Source organism: Prionailurus viverrinus, chromosome A2, assembly GCF_022837055.1.
Source record: "Prionailurus viverrinus isolate Anna chromosome A2, UM_Priviv_1.0, whole genome shotgun sequence".
Lineage (NCBI taxonomy): Eukaryota > Metazoa > Chordata > Mammalia > Carnivora > Felidae > Prionailurus > Prionailurus viverrinus.
The window spans coordinates 32,285,179-32,298,936 of record NC_062562.1 but is presented as its reverse complement, the minus strand read 5'-3'; the positions used below and the strand labels follow the sequence as shown (position 1 = coordinate 32,298,936).

The 13,758-nt window shown below is 43.7% G+C and overlaps 1 protein-coding gene and 1 long non-coding RNA gene across 12 annotated transcripts in view; one reads left to right on the top strand and one right to left on the bottom strand.

The window, feature by feature from the left end:
- The window catches only part of MAGI1 (membrane associated guanylate kinase, WW and PDZ domain containing 1), a 639,927-nt gene that overhangs the window by 495,536 nt on the left and 130,633 nt on the right, over positions 1–13,758 (top strand). The gene's annotated exons all lie outside the window — the stretch shown is intronic.
- Positions 1,958–12,090, bottom strand: LOC125160204 (uncharacterized). Of its 2 annotated transcripts, none has more exons than XR_007150172.1 (3): positions 11,964–12,090; positions 11,443–11,572; positions 1,958–2,096 (listed from the first exon to the last, which is right to left on the bottom strand). It is a non-coding gene; the product is annotated as an uncharacterized LOC125160204 (long non-coding RNA). The 2 variants fall into 2 exon arrangements; XR_007150173.1 differs by lacking the exon at positions 1,958–2,096 and adding an exon at positions 11,277–11,356.

The window sequence follows — 13,758 nt, the reverse complement described above, 5'->3', positions numbered from 1 at the left end:
ATGGCCATTGTTTGTTGACTTCCTATTGTGACCAGGCTAAGCATTCTATGTGTGTCGTCTTATACAATCCTTGCACAACCTTATGGGGCAGGTGTTGTTATTACTCCCATTTTAGAGATGAGGAAAACAAGGCCTAAAACATTTAACTTGGCTATAGTTGCACAGTTTGTAAATATTAGAGCTGTAATTAGAACTCACCAAGTCTGATTTCAGATTTTATAACAGTGTTTTTCTCTTGTCATTCAGGGAGTCTAGAGGCCCACAGTTTTTTTAGGAAAGTGATATAAGGTAATTTTCTGATCTCATCCTTCTCTTTGTTCATATATTGGGAGGCCTCATGGAAGCAGCTGTTACATTGTTACAGAATGAATTATACCTTGCACATCTTGTTCCTGGAAAAAGTAACAACTCCTGTACTAAATTGTAATATCCTTGAAGACAGAGACTACTTTTTATTTATCTCTGCATCTCTTTCGGGTAATATTAGCAGCTTTATTGATACACAGTGCAGTTTCCATAAAATCTACCCCTTTAAAATGCACAATTCAGCATTTTTATCATATTCCTAAAACTGCAACCATTGTCACTGTCTGATTTTAGAATATTGTCATTACCTCCAAAAGAAACCACTGCCCATTAGCAGTCACTCTTGATTTTTTTCTTTTTTAAGCTAAAGAAAGGAAGCTTCCACATATTCGAAACATTCAGCATCAGACTTACAAAGTCACCTAATTTCTGGAAACTCGATATTCTTAATTCATTGTAGCTTTTCACCAAAATAATCATTTTCAGATTTCCTTTTGAAATTATCTGGTGGAGATCATTGGGATTCATTCATTTCTTCTTACTCAGACAATTGCTGTCATTAATTCAGTATTGCCTGTCATAATGGAGAAGGTCTATCTGACATAGTCCCCTTTTATCATAAACAGCCTTTAGTGCTAGGATATGGGTTTAGTGACTTCTGGAATTCCATTTTGAACAAAAATCCCTCAGGTTAATCCTCAAAAGTTGATTTTTGATAAGCGTGCATCTAGGGTAGAGATTCTTATCCTTTATTTCCCGATTGCTGAATGTTTGAAATGAATCAATGAGAGCTTGAGAATTTTCACTTTGCTTTTTTTTTATGTTTATTGCTTTTGAGAGAGACAGAGCACAAGTGGGGGAGGGGCAGAGAGAGGGAGGGAGACACAGAATCTGAAGCAGGCTCCAGGCTCTGAGCTGCCAGCACAGAGCCTGACGCGGGGATCGCACTCGTGAACCTCCAGATCGTGACCTGAGCCGAAGTCAGGCACTTAACTGACTGAGCCACCCAGGTGCCCCTCACTTTACTGTTTTTAATGAATGCAGGGTTTCCATGAGGTTAGAGTGCCAGCGTTCCCTTCCTCACGTAAAAGAGGAAGAGTGGTTAATATTTAGTTTCAAGTTACTACCTGACCTTCCTGTTCACTGGCTTGTGGCCTAATTTTTTTTTCAATTTTTTTTTCACATTTATTTATTTTTGAGAGACAGAACGAGACACAGCGTGAGCAGGGGAGGGGCAGGGAGAGAGGGGGAGGACACAGAATGTGAAGCAGGCTCCAGGCTCTGAGCTGTCAGCACAGAGCCTGACTCGGGGGCTCGAACTCACTGACCATGAGATCCTGACCTGAGCTGAAGGCAGAAGTTTAACCGACTCAGCCACCCAAGGGCCCCACCTCCGGCCCAATTTACCTCATTAATCTGGCTAAGAGTAGTAAGACACAGTTCTTAAGAGCTTGGGTGTGGGATCAAAAAAGTCCTGAGGGGGAAGCATTCTCCCCTGCTGCTCAACTTCATCAGCCCCCTGACCTTTCTATATTGAGGACAGGTGATGATTTATTCACCCTCAGGCAGAGAGCTGTGGAGGGTCACCTGCTCCCTCCCCACCAGTCCGTTCCTCCACCCCAGTGTCTCTTTACATCCAGGAGCTGTTGCTGTTCTGTGGCTGTGAGGTCCTGTGTTCAAATCTTGCCTCTGCCGCAGCACTGCCAGCTGTGTCATTTTTGGCAAGTCTCCGCATCTCTCTGCATACATTTTCTTCTTTGTGCAGTAGGGATGATAATGGTACCGACCATCTAGGGTTATTACAAAGATTAAGTGAGGCAGTGCATATAAAGTGTACATATCAGCCTAAATACAGATGTTTATTATGAACATAATTTAAGAACTCTTGTTTATTTTGTGCAATGGTTGGTTTTGTTTGTTTGTTTGTTTGTTGAGAGAGAGAGAGAACATGTACATGCACAACTGGGGCAAGGGCAGAGAGAAGGGGAGAGAGAGAATCCCACATAGGCTCTGTGCTGTCAGTATAAAGCCCAAGGCGGGGCTTGATCCCATGAATGCTGAATTCGTGAACCTGAGCTGAAATCAAGTGTTGGGCGTTTAACTGACTGAATCACCCAGGTGCCCTGAACATAATTTTTTTCTAATGCTTATTTATTTTTGAGGGAGGGAGAGTGTGTGTGCGCGCACGCACATGTGATGGGGGAAGGGCAGAGAGGGAGACAGAGGATCCAAAGCAGGTTCTGCCCTGACGGCAGAGAGCCTGACGCAGGGCTTGAACACATGAACCGTGAAATCATGACCTGAGCCAAAGTCAGACGCTTAAATACTTAACTGAGTGAGCCACCCAGGCACCCCTCCCTGAGCATAATTTTTAACTGCCTTAAATTTGCTAAGGATTTTGTATCCTTGCATAGGAATTGATTTGTTATAAGGATTCTGTGATATATAGTCTGGCAATGGTTACCCTTCCTGTTTTACAGGTAAAGACATTAACTGAATAAAAAGGGATTTTCTAAGGTCAGTGACATAATTAATTTTAGTGGCCAAGCTGGAACTAGAACCTGATTCTTCTTATACAAGTTCCTTCCTTTTGAAAAATCGCTGCCTTTATTCATTGTCAGGAGCTAGTCGCTTGCCAAAGGCTTCCGTAGGCAAATATATATATATATATCCTCTCTCTGTATCATAATGTGATGGATGCCCTCAGCACTCTGCAAGGTCCACATTCATCCTTGGAATTGTGTGCATCTCCTTGAAAGGGGACATGTTCAAACTTCTAATAACAAAGGACACCTGGCCTTCAGGAAAAGGATGTATGGACAATTGGAACAGTTCCTGTTGAACTGTCTTCCTCTTGGTGGCTCCCTTGGATGAGGCACTGAAAACCTGTTTCTCTTCAGCCTCAGTCACAGTTGCAGAGAGTCGAGCTAGAAGTAAGATCACAAAAACCAGATCAGATGCTCCCCATCTCTGGTATCTAGGCCACTTTTTAAATCATCAGCACAGCGGGACAAATGCCAAGCCTTTATTTATTCCCAGTGTCTTAGGTGTGATTCTTTAATGAGATTCCTGTGCCTCTGTCACGTGTTGTTCCTCTATGCAAGACGGAACTCGAAAAGATCTTGTGGTAACCATCATGTGAGTTGTTGATGGCTTGACAACATTTGTCTTGATAAACTTGCTGTTGAGCAGCTTGGCAGTATTCCATTCGAGACATGATTACTGAGTGTTCTTTGTCATGGTCAGGATTTGAAAAATGAGGGTGCTACTTGTGACCTTTGTTAAGATGGTTGGAAGGTTTAGACGGAGGGAATGTCCAATTAGTAAAAGTTGTGCTTCCCACAGGATCCATTTGTGGTGACCTGTGTATTAAGGTTCTCCAGAGAAGGAGAATGGGTTGGGGGGGTGGGGGGAGGAAGACAGTATGTGTAGAGAGAGAGTGGGAGGGGGAGAATGATCTTTACGGTACAAATTGGCTCATGCAGGCAGTTGTAGATAACTTAAAAATCCTACACTCTGGTCTTTGCATATTGAGAACCAGGAAAATCTGTGGTGTGATTGAGCCTGAGTCCAAAGTTCTGAGAACCAGAGTAGCCAAAAGTATAAGTCCTCGTCTGACTCTGAAGGCCCCAAAATGAGAACCTCCACTGCCCCATAGTCTGAGGGCAGGAGAAGAAGGATGTCTCAGCACAAGCAGAGAGTAAATTTGCCCTTCATCTGCCTTGTTCTATTCAGACTCCCAGTAGATTGGCTAATACCCACCTACACTTGGCCAGGGTAGTCGTCTTCCTGCGAAGCTCTTCAGGAAATAACTCCCACAAACACAGCCAGAAATGACGTTTTACCAAGTAACCAGGCATTTTCTAACCGAGTCAGGTTGACACAGAGAAACAACCATCATACCAGTGAGACCTTCCTTCCTCAATAAGGCTTCCTTTGAAATGAAGGAGGGAGTGGAGATTTGTAGAACATTAAATAACAGGTCAACAGCTTAAAAACTTTGATCCCTGTCCTCGTAGGAGTAGGTTGCCCTTCTTTGGTTCTCATTTTGTGGTGTTCTCTAGGGACGATATCAGTCAAGTCCCTTTTAGTTTTTTATAAGGAGGCATCTATTTGGATGGGACCCAGGCCCAATCAGATTCTAGGCTCTCTGAAAACAACTTAGTTCCGCTGAAAACAGCACAGCTTGTGTGTGTGTGTGTGTGTGTGTGTGTGTGTGTGTGTGTGTGGTGTTGCTCACTGCCGCTAACTGGCAGTTTGAGACCCATTCATTCCTATGACCAATCCGAGTCCACTGAGCTCTCACGTCTGAGACCACCAGTATCTTGAGTCTTTACCCCCCCCTTCCCTGTATGTTTTCCCATCTCTCCCTCCATCCAATACACACACACGCTCACACACCAAATAAGAGCCACAGAATACTTGCAGCCCTTCCCAAGGCTCCATGACTACCTTGTACATCTCTCTCCTCTTGTCACACTGCAACTTTTTCCTGCTCTTTAGCACGCTTTTCTCGCACCTCTGGTTTTTCTGTGAGGTCCCTGTGATCAGAGAACCCGGAGCCTTCTCTGGTTTCTCCGTCCTCTCGCCTATTATCCTTTCCTCACAAGCTTTAAGCTTTCTCGGGGTCTTGCTCACTCCCATCACCTGACAGAGTGCACAGCACTTTAGATATGGTTGTAAGGAGAATGATAGAGATGCCATCATGTATTGGCTGGAGGGGCCGTTCTAACACCCTCTGCTCCCTGACGAGCATCCGGGTTCTGGCATCTGTGGAGTATATACCTAGCAATTCCCTGGCACATCGTAAGTGCTCAATAAATAGTAACTGTTAATGTTTTTATTTTTTATTCCCTAATCAAGAGTCTTTCTTGACTTTCAGTAGTCGTATCTATGTGGCCTAGCTTCATGCTCCCTCTACCCCTTTCCCAAAGGATAGAGATTTGGAAGGATGCAAGGATGAGACCAGGTGGACTTGTTTTAAACAATGCCCCCTATGTTCTCTTATGAGAAAAGATCTGTTGGACTTCTGTTGGATACTTCATGTTAAGTAGCAGTGTTGGCAATACAAAAGCTTTGGTAAAAGAGAGTGGTTTTATTTAAAAATCCAGGAAGAGGGGCGCCTGGGTGGCGCAGTCGGTTAAGCGTCCGACTTCAGCCAGGTCACAATCTCGTGGTCCATGAGTTCGAGCCCCGCGTCAGGCTCTGGGCGGATGGCTCAGAGCCTGGAGCCTGTTTCCGATTCTGTGTCTCCCTCTCTCTCTGCCCCTCCCCCGTTCATGCTCTGTCTCTCTCTGTCCCAAAAATAAATAGACGTTGAAAAAAAATTAAAAAAAAAATCCAGGAAGATAACATACAGCACACATTCTGATGGCGCCACAGTGGGGTGCCTGTTGCCACCTTTAAGGCACCAGAGAAAAATTGTTTGTGTTTCAAATCTTTAAGGCTCTGGTCTGCATTTATGGCTGGGTTGTTTCTAAATCTGTCTGGGGCATGAAGAGATTTACATACTTCTTGCGGGGCACCTGGGTGACTCCGTCGGTTGAGTGTCCAACTTTGGCTCAGGTCATGATCTTGCGGTTCGTGAGTTCGAGCTCTGCTTCAGGCTCATGCCAACAGCTCACAGCCTGGAGCCTGCTTCAGATTCTGTCTGTCTGTCAAAAATAAATATTTTTTAAAAAGCAAAAAAAAATTACATTCTTCTTGTGATTGGCCTGTCTCCCTAAGAAAAAGGCGTCTCCTCATAGAAGAATGTTTGCAATGGCAAATGCAATGAGATTTGTATTTCTGGGCTGGTGAGAAAAGGAAGAAGGTCATTTATAAATCAGAGCCAGGGAGGCAGGAACTTTTTGTACAGGGTGAAACCATAAAGACTGCTTAGTTGTAGAACCTGTGTTCACTCCGTTTTTAATTTGAAACCAAGGACTGAAATAGCTAATAGGCCCACAAGCTCCTACACACAGTAAAGCAGGCTGCATTTACGGAGGGTCGGCATCCAAAGAATGATGTAGGTTTGAATTTGAAGATATTTTGCATTGACACAAAATGATTTTACTGTATCTAAATCATAAGCACAGAGATTGTTCTCCATGAGATCTGCAAGCCTGTTGTTGAAATTCACATCCTGGGACCCAAATCAATGTCTGCGGAAATCAACTCCTTGCTTTGTTTCAGATGCTTCCTGCAGCTAGACGCTGTGATGAGATAGGTCCACACAGGCATTGTGTCATCCGAGGCTCACCCAGAGCCCTGAGTACAGCCGTTTGTTTTACTTCCATGTAAAAATTTTTATTGTTTACAATTTTTATTTATTTCTATCATTCCCATCCTTACCTATATGTGAGGAAAGGAAGGCCGGCAAAGTTCAGCAATCTAAATTCTTTAGAGGGTAAGGTGGTGGACACAGACTTGGGTCCTCAAGCCTCTAACCTCTCCCAGTGTTTCCTCAGGGGTTGGAGGCCGGGTTACAGTGGTTCTCAATGATTGTTAAGATGATGGGAGACGAGTAAGGCATCTATTTGGTGCCTAAAACTTGTTTTCGGCTTCTTGCTGGTACTCGAACATTGAGCAGCCGCTTTTCTTTGTAATTTTTGAACAATCGTCATAGTTCTGTGAAGTAGAAAGTCTCAAATTGGTGCTAATGGGCCTCTAACAGCTTTCTGATGTTTGTCAGTCTCCCCCTTGTAATAAGAGGACGCAGACTTCAGGCTCAGAGCATTAGGCTCTAGTAAAATGGAATGGCTTTATTTTGTTTTTGCTGTATTTATTTTTAGTCACTTATTGTTTATGGCAGAATGAAACCCATTCTTCACTTGAGGTAATGCTAAGTGTGTTCTTTGTATAAAATAAATTATAAGTAGTCAAATCACCCTTCATGGTACATATATGTATATGTATATATACATATAGTTCTGTAGGTGCTGAGAAACACGGAGAAACTACAGTCAGGGTACAGAACAGTTCTCTCCCCCGCCCCCTGTGCTCTTGCTTTGTGGTCAACTCTGTCTGCACATTTGCCAGCCGCCGATGACTCCTTCTCCGTCCTGCAGCCTTGCCTTTTAGAGAGAATCAAATAAATGGGAGCACAGGGGAGGCAGCCTTTTGAGTCTGGCTTTTCTTTCACTTGGCACGATGTATTTGAGGTTCATCCATGCTTTACCCGTCTGCAGTCTGCAGGGACTGAATACAGTCTGTCCTTTCACCCGTTGAAGAGCATTAAGTTTGTTTTCATTTAGTTTGGAGTGATTCTGCATAAGGCCACTGTAAACCTTCACGTATCAGTTTTTGTGTGGACAGAAGTTTTCATTTCTCTAGGATAAATCCCTAGGAGTATGACTGTTGGGTCACATGGTGAATTTATGTTTCGTGTCATATCAAAATGACAAAACTCTTTTCCCACTGGCTGTGCCATTTTGCAGCCTTCCCAACGATGTATGAGAGTTTCAGTTGCTTCAGACTTTTGCCAGCTTTTGGTATTGTAAGGTTTTTAAAACTATTTTAGTCAGGGGGCGCCTGGGTGGCTCTGTCGGTTGTCATCTGACTCTTGATTTCGGCTGGGGTCATGATCTCACAGCTTGTGAGAGAGATCAAGCCCTCTGTTGGGCTCTGGCCTGACAGCATGGAGCTTTCTTAGGATCCTCCCTCTCCCTTTCTCTCTGCCCCTCCCCTGCTCTTTCTCTCTCAAAGATAAATAAATAAACTTAAAAAAAAAGAAAAACCTAATAGGTAGGTAGCAGTTAAGCATTTCTTTTTTACATGAGTATAGTTCCATTTTTCAAAAAGTAGTTTGATTTGAAGGGCGAATATTGAGTAAATCTTACTGCCTGTTCTGTAATATGGCAAAAATTGTGTGAGTGGTAGGTGACTGAATGAATTTGTAGGAACAGTACATTCAACTGTGTTTCATCTCCATTAGCTAAAAGAAATGAACAGCATGAGGCTGTCCTAGATAGCCAACGAATTTCAAGCAATGCAAGTAATTGCTTTATTGTACGGAATGATCTTGCCTTAACATCGACGGTAGTTGAAGGGACTATAATTTTTTGAAGATGATGTTGGGTTTTGATAAGCAGGACCCAGATTAATTTAACAGCAGGTGAAATCACTGACTATTAACAATTTAGTCTTAGTAGGGTAATGATTCTTCTATTAGCATTCTGGCCTTGAGACCTTTTGGACAGGTACTGAGTGACAGCTCGCCTAAACCCTGATGATGCTGGGAATATGAGGCAGGGGGAAACAGCATGGTGCATGCCATCCCTAAGATTTCGTTTGCTGCCTCGATTGGATATTTCACAAGAATGTTCAGATTCAAGCACTGGATCCATTTTCCTTTCTATAGCCACGGTTTGTGGAGTTTGATAAGGAAGGTCACTTTCTGATTTCCTCAGGAAGGGTCACTCAAGCCAAGTATACCAAAAGTTTATGAGCCATAAAATGTGCGTAAGAAGCAAGCAGCCACTCAGGCTTTAAAAGGTGGACTTTTGGGGGCATTGCTAATTCATACTGAAACATTCAGCAGGGCGTAGCTCAAATTCAGTTGTTCAGTTATGATCAGGTGGTGGGAAAGTTTGATGGCATTGACTACCCAGTGAAATTTTGTAAGCATTTTAACACTTAAAAAAGGCTCTCTTTAAGTGACTAATGGATTGAGGTTTAAAAAGTAAAATCAGGCAGGGGCACCTGGGTGGCTCGGTCGGTTGAGCGTCCGGCTTCGGCTCAGGTCATGATCTCGCCGTTTGTGAGTTTGAGCCCTGCGTCGGGCTCTGTGCTGACAGCTCAGAGCCTGGAGCCTGTTTCAGATTCTTTGTCTCCCTCTCTCTCTGACCCTCCCCCGTTCATGCTCTGTCTCTCTCTGTCTCAAAAATAAATAAACCTTAAGAGAAAAATAAAATTTTTTTAATTAAAATTTTTTTAAATAAAATAAAATCAGGCAGAAAATGAACAGCACCATCTTCTCAACTTTATATGTAGTGTATTTTTATTCATTAACTAAAGGTAAGTGTTGTTGACATGGATGCTGGCTTTCTGTGCCACGGGAAACCTTGGAACATACTGTTTGTTTGATTCACTTGGAGCCTGTATTCTGTTGCACAGTTTTGCAAGGACTAAGTGACTATGGAAGATAGTTGAGTAGGGTACCCAAGAATCGAGTTGTTCAAGATTCCTGAAATAATCATTCAATTTATAAAACGCGGGAACAGCTATATACCCATTCGTACAATTCAGAGTATGAGAGGTATTTAAAGAAATAATCATGTTGTCTCTGTTCGTTTCTGAACCCACATTCCTGAGGTTACTTCTGCTAAGGATTTAGGATTATTCTGCCCACTTAATGATTTCTTAACTCAAATAACATGCAGCATCCGCAGGGCTTCACTAAAATGCAGTGATAGTTTACATAGTATTCTGTAACTTGTTTGTGTCACTCAGCTGAACATCATAGACATTCCTTCCTTCTGGTGACTGTGTGTAGATCTCACTGCTGTTTACATAGTGAAAACATTTTCCTGAGGGTGAATCTACCGTATTCCATGCAATCATTCCCATATTTATGGGCACTCAGGTTTTCATTTTGAAGGACTGCTTTTGCTTCGGTCTTTTTGTTTTGTTTTTGCTACAAACCCTGCTGCCACAAATATCTAAAGAGATTTGTTTTCCTAAGAGACCATACCTCTTCCTGGCTTTCTTGTTACATGACCTTGGGCAGTTAACTTTCCTTTCTCTCTCAGCTTCCTCATCAATAAAATGCGTATAATAACAGTCTTTCCTTTTACCTTTCTTGTAACAAATCCAGGAGTATTGACGGAGTGCTTAACATTGCCTGTGACCTTAAGTAAGCATCCAGTTAATGGATGCTATCTTTCCTACTCTACGGTTTGATCTTCTCTCTCACTCCTGTTTTCTGTTTGTTTGTTTTTTTTGCAGGCAAGGAGGCGAACACTGTGCTTATTTGCTTAAATCTAATAACTGTTAGACACTGGCCCGATTTCTGGCTAGACAAGCAGAAGGCAGTGTTGTAGGACGTGGAAAACCCCACTTTGTCAGCCTGGTGATTATTATTTTTTTTTAATACGCTGTCCCTGAGGAACATGATAGAATTTGTTTTACTTCTCATCTGCCAGGAAGTAACCCTTCTGGCTTTGTTAGAAGTGTGGTTTGTAATAATTGTACCCACCCCAGATGGCTCCTGAAAACCCTTTGAAATGCCATCTGCCAGGCGTGTGTCCAGCCGGCAGCCTGTCATTCTGCTAGAAGAAAAGAGGAGGCGGGGTCCCCTCCCCTGCCCTTTTCTCCCTAGCGTCACTGAATGGAGCCTGGTCATGTTGGCCCAGACCCAGGGCGGGTTACTCGGAGGATAACTGGGAGTAAACCTCCTGCTAGCCTGTAGAGTAGAAAGGTTTTGTCTGGGTAATAAACCCTGAAGGTTCCGTGGGTGGAGACTAACCCGCCCCCCACCTCCTTCTCCTGCAGCTCAAAGGCCACCAAACATATTTATTTACACAGGAGAAGAGTATCTACTAGTTTCATTATTCCTCTAAAATGTAGCATTTTTGAATTTCTTCTGTAATTTTGAATCCTTTCAGGAAATTAAGACCCAGGGGTGACTGTTGCTTTGAAAGGAAATCTGGCAAACTGGTCAATGGCAAAGAGACAGCGGCTACTGAAGGAGAGGGGAAAACCCATCGTTGTCTGGTTTTGGAAGACCGCAAAAACCCAACAGATCTTTCACTTGGTTTTATTTATCCTCATCTTTTTTTGGGGGGGTGGGGTTGGGGGATAGATTAGGTTAATGGATTTTTGGTATGGTGCCTGAGTAGAAAGTTGCCATACAGAACACATTAGGACGGACCCCTTCACGGCAAGTTTCAGAGAGTTTCTGTTCTTGCCCCACACTGGGATTTCCCAGTATGGTGGAGACTGTGTTTTCCGAGCAGCCGGATAAACAGCTTTTGTCACCTGGCTCCAAGACAACACGCCGTCTTCCTTTGCTTCTTCCTGCCTTGGTGACCACTACGTCTTAGTTTTCTTTGAGGGTCTTTCTCAGTTTCTAAAAATTACAAGGTTTTAGTGTTCAACCCAAACCTCTTGCCTTCTTTTCCTACACACTCTCCCTGGATGATCTCTGTCTCTTACCTTCAAATGCCAGTGGTTTGCTGATCACTCCCGATTTTGTGTCCCCGTCTCCACTCTGATCTCCAGACTTCCCTGGTCAGCTGTCCTTAGCCCTCTGCATCTACGGAGGGCTACGCATCTCAAACTTGACCTGCCCACGAGTGAACTCTTAATGTTTTTCCCCTAGGAACCACTGCCTCCCCTGTCTTCTTGATCTCTGTAAAGGGCACCAGGCCATTTGCCTATTTTGCCCAGGTCAAAGAATGGGATGTCAGTCTTTATCCCTCTCTTTTTCTTACACACTCCCTCCACTCCATCAACAAGTTCTGTCTTCAAATACAGACCTAGTGTGGCTTGGTGAGTTTAATCTGTCTATCCTGTGGACTGTATCACAGGTATTTGTAATATTCACCATGGATGATAGAAATCTGATTGCTTTGCACTACTCCCCACCCTGCGATTCTTGTCTATGCCCTGATTTTCTCTCACATGGACCCTGTAATAGCCCCCTCACTGGTTTCATTGCTTCTGTTCTTGCCCACCTCCTCCTACTCCTCTGCCCAAAGCCTGTTCTCGGACAAGCTTCATGATCTTCTTAAAATGAATCAGAGCACCACCCTGCTGAAAACCTTCCAGTGGCTTCCCATCTTCCTTAGGATAAAATATGAAGTGTCTGCTGTGGCTTCCCTAAAGTGTCCCCTTGCTTTTATTTCTAACCTCCTTTCCATTATTCTGTCATAATTACTCTGCCCTTCCCCCAACATACGGAGCCTATTCCTGCATCAAAGTTCTTGGCCTCCCCACCACTCCCCTACTTTCCAATCACTTTGTCATGGCTCTCATTTTAGGTGGCCGCTCCTTAGCCTGCTTTTTCCTAATCCCCACCTAAAATAACTTCCTCCCCCCCCCTACCCTGCTTCCTTCTTCCAAGATACTTTAAAAAATTTTTTTCTTAATGTTTATTCTTTTTGGGGAGAGAGAGAGAAAGAGAGAGACAGCATGAGCGAGGGATGGGGAGAGAGAGAGGGAGACACAGAATCTGAAGCAGGCTCCAGGCTCTGAGCTGTCAGCACAGAGCCCTGAGGCGGGGCCTGAACTCATGAACCACAAGATCATGACCTGAGCCGAAATCAGCTGCTTCACCGTCTGAACCACCCAGGCACTCCTCTTCCAAGATACTTGTAAATCCTTTATCAAGAAAAAAAAAAAATCCTTTACCTTACATTGCTCTGAGACACGTTAATCTATGTTTCCTATGGACGAATTGTTTCCACCTGTAATTATATGCTATATTCACATATGCATTTTTTTCTTCTTTCATAGTAAAATGTAAATTCCATTAGGTCAGGGGCTTTGTCTTATTCACCAGTGTTTCCTCAGTGCCTGAACTGGTGCTTGCTTTAATTGGGACCTCTGTACATATTTTTTTTTTTAATTTTTTTTCCAACGTTTTTATTTTATTTTTGGGACAGAGAGAGACAGAGCATGAACGGGGGAGGGGCAGAGAGAGAGGGAGACACAGAATCGGAAACAGGCTCCAGGCTCTGAGCCATCAGCCCAGAGCCTGACGCGGGGCTCAAACTCACGGACCGTGAGATTGTGACCTGGCTGAAGTCGGACGCTTAACCGACTGCGCCACCCAGGCGCCCCATGTACATATTTGAACTATAGCATTCTGTCAACTCATTTCATTCTGACAATGCTATAAACTATAATATGTGCTGACAATTATTGAGCTAAGCCTTCTGAAAGGTTTACTTCATTCAGTGCACACAACAAACCTATAGCATAGGTACCACTGTTATCCCTAGTTCACAGATGAGGAAACTAAGTAATAACAGAAGCTAAGGAACATGCCCAGGACCACAGGTTGTTGGGAGGAGTGGCAAGCCTTGAAGTTATCATTCCCACCGGAGACACCTACTCATCAACAGTATATGGTATTCTTTATGGTTCTGAAGTACCTGCTCTGTGCCTGATATTGGAGATTGCAATTTAAAGCTTGTAGTCTACCTAAAGGGACTTGTATCATTTGCCAGGTGAGCCAGAAATGGGAAGTTAGGAGATGGTACAAGAGTAGACTTCTGTGGGCGCCTGGATGGCTCAGTCGGTTAAGCGTCCGACTTTGGCTCAGGTCATAGTCTCAAAGTCTAGAGTTCGAGTCCCACGTCGGGCTGTGTGCTGACAGATCAGAGCCTGGAGTCTGCTTCATATTCTGTATCTCCCTCTCTCTCTGCCGCCCCCCGCCCCCCCACTCACACTCTGTCTCTCTCTCTCCTTCAAAAAATAAGTAAACATTTAAAAAAAAAATCAATGGGGCGCCTGGATGGCGCAGTC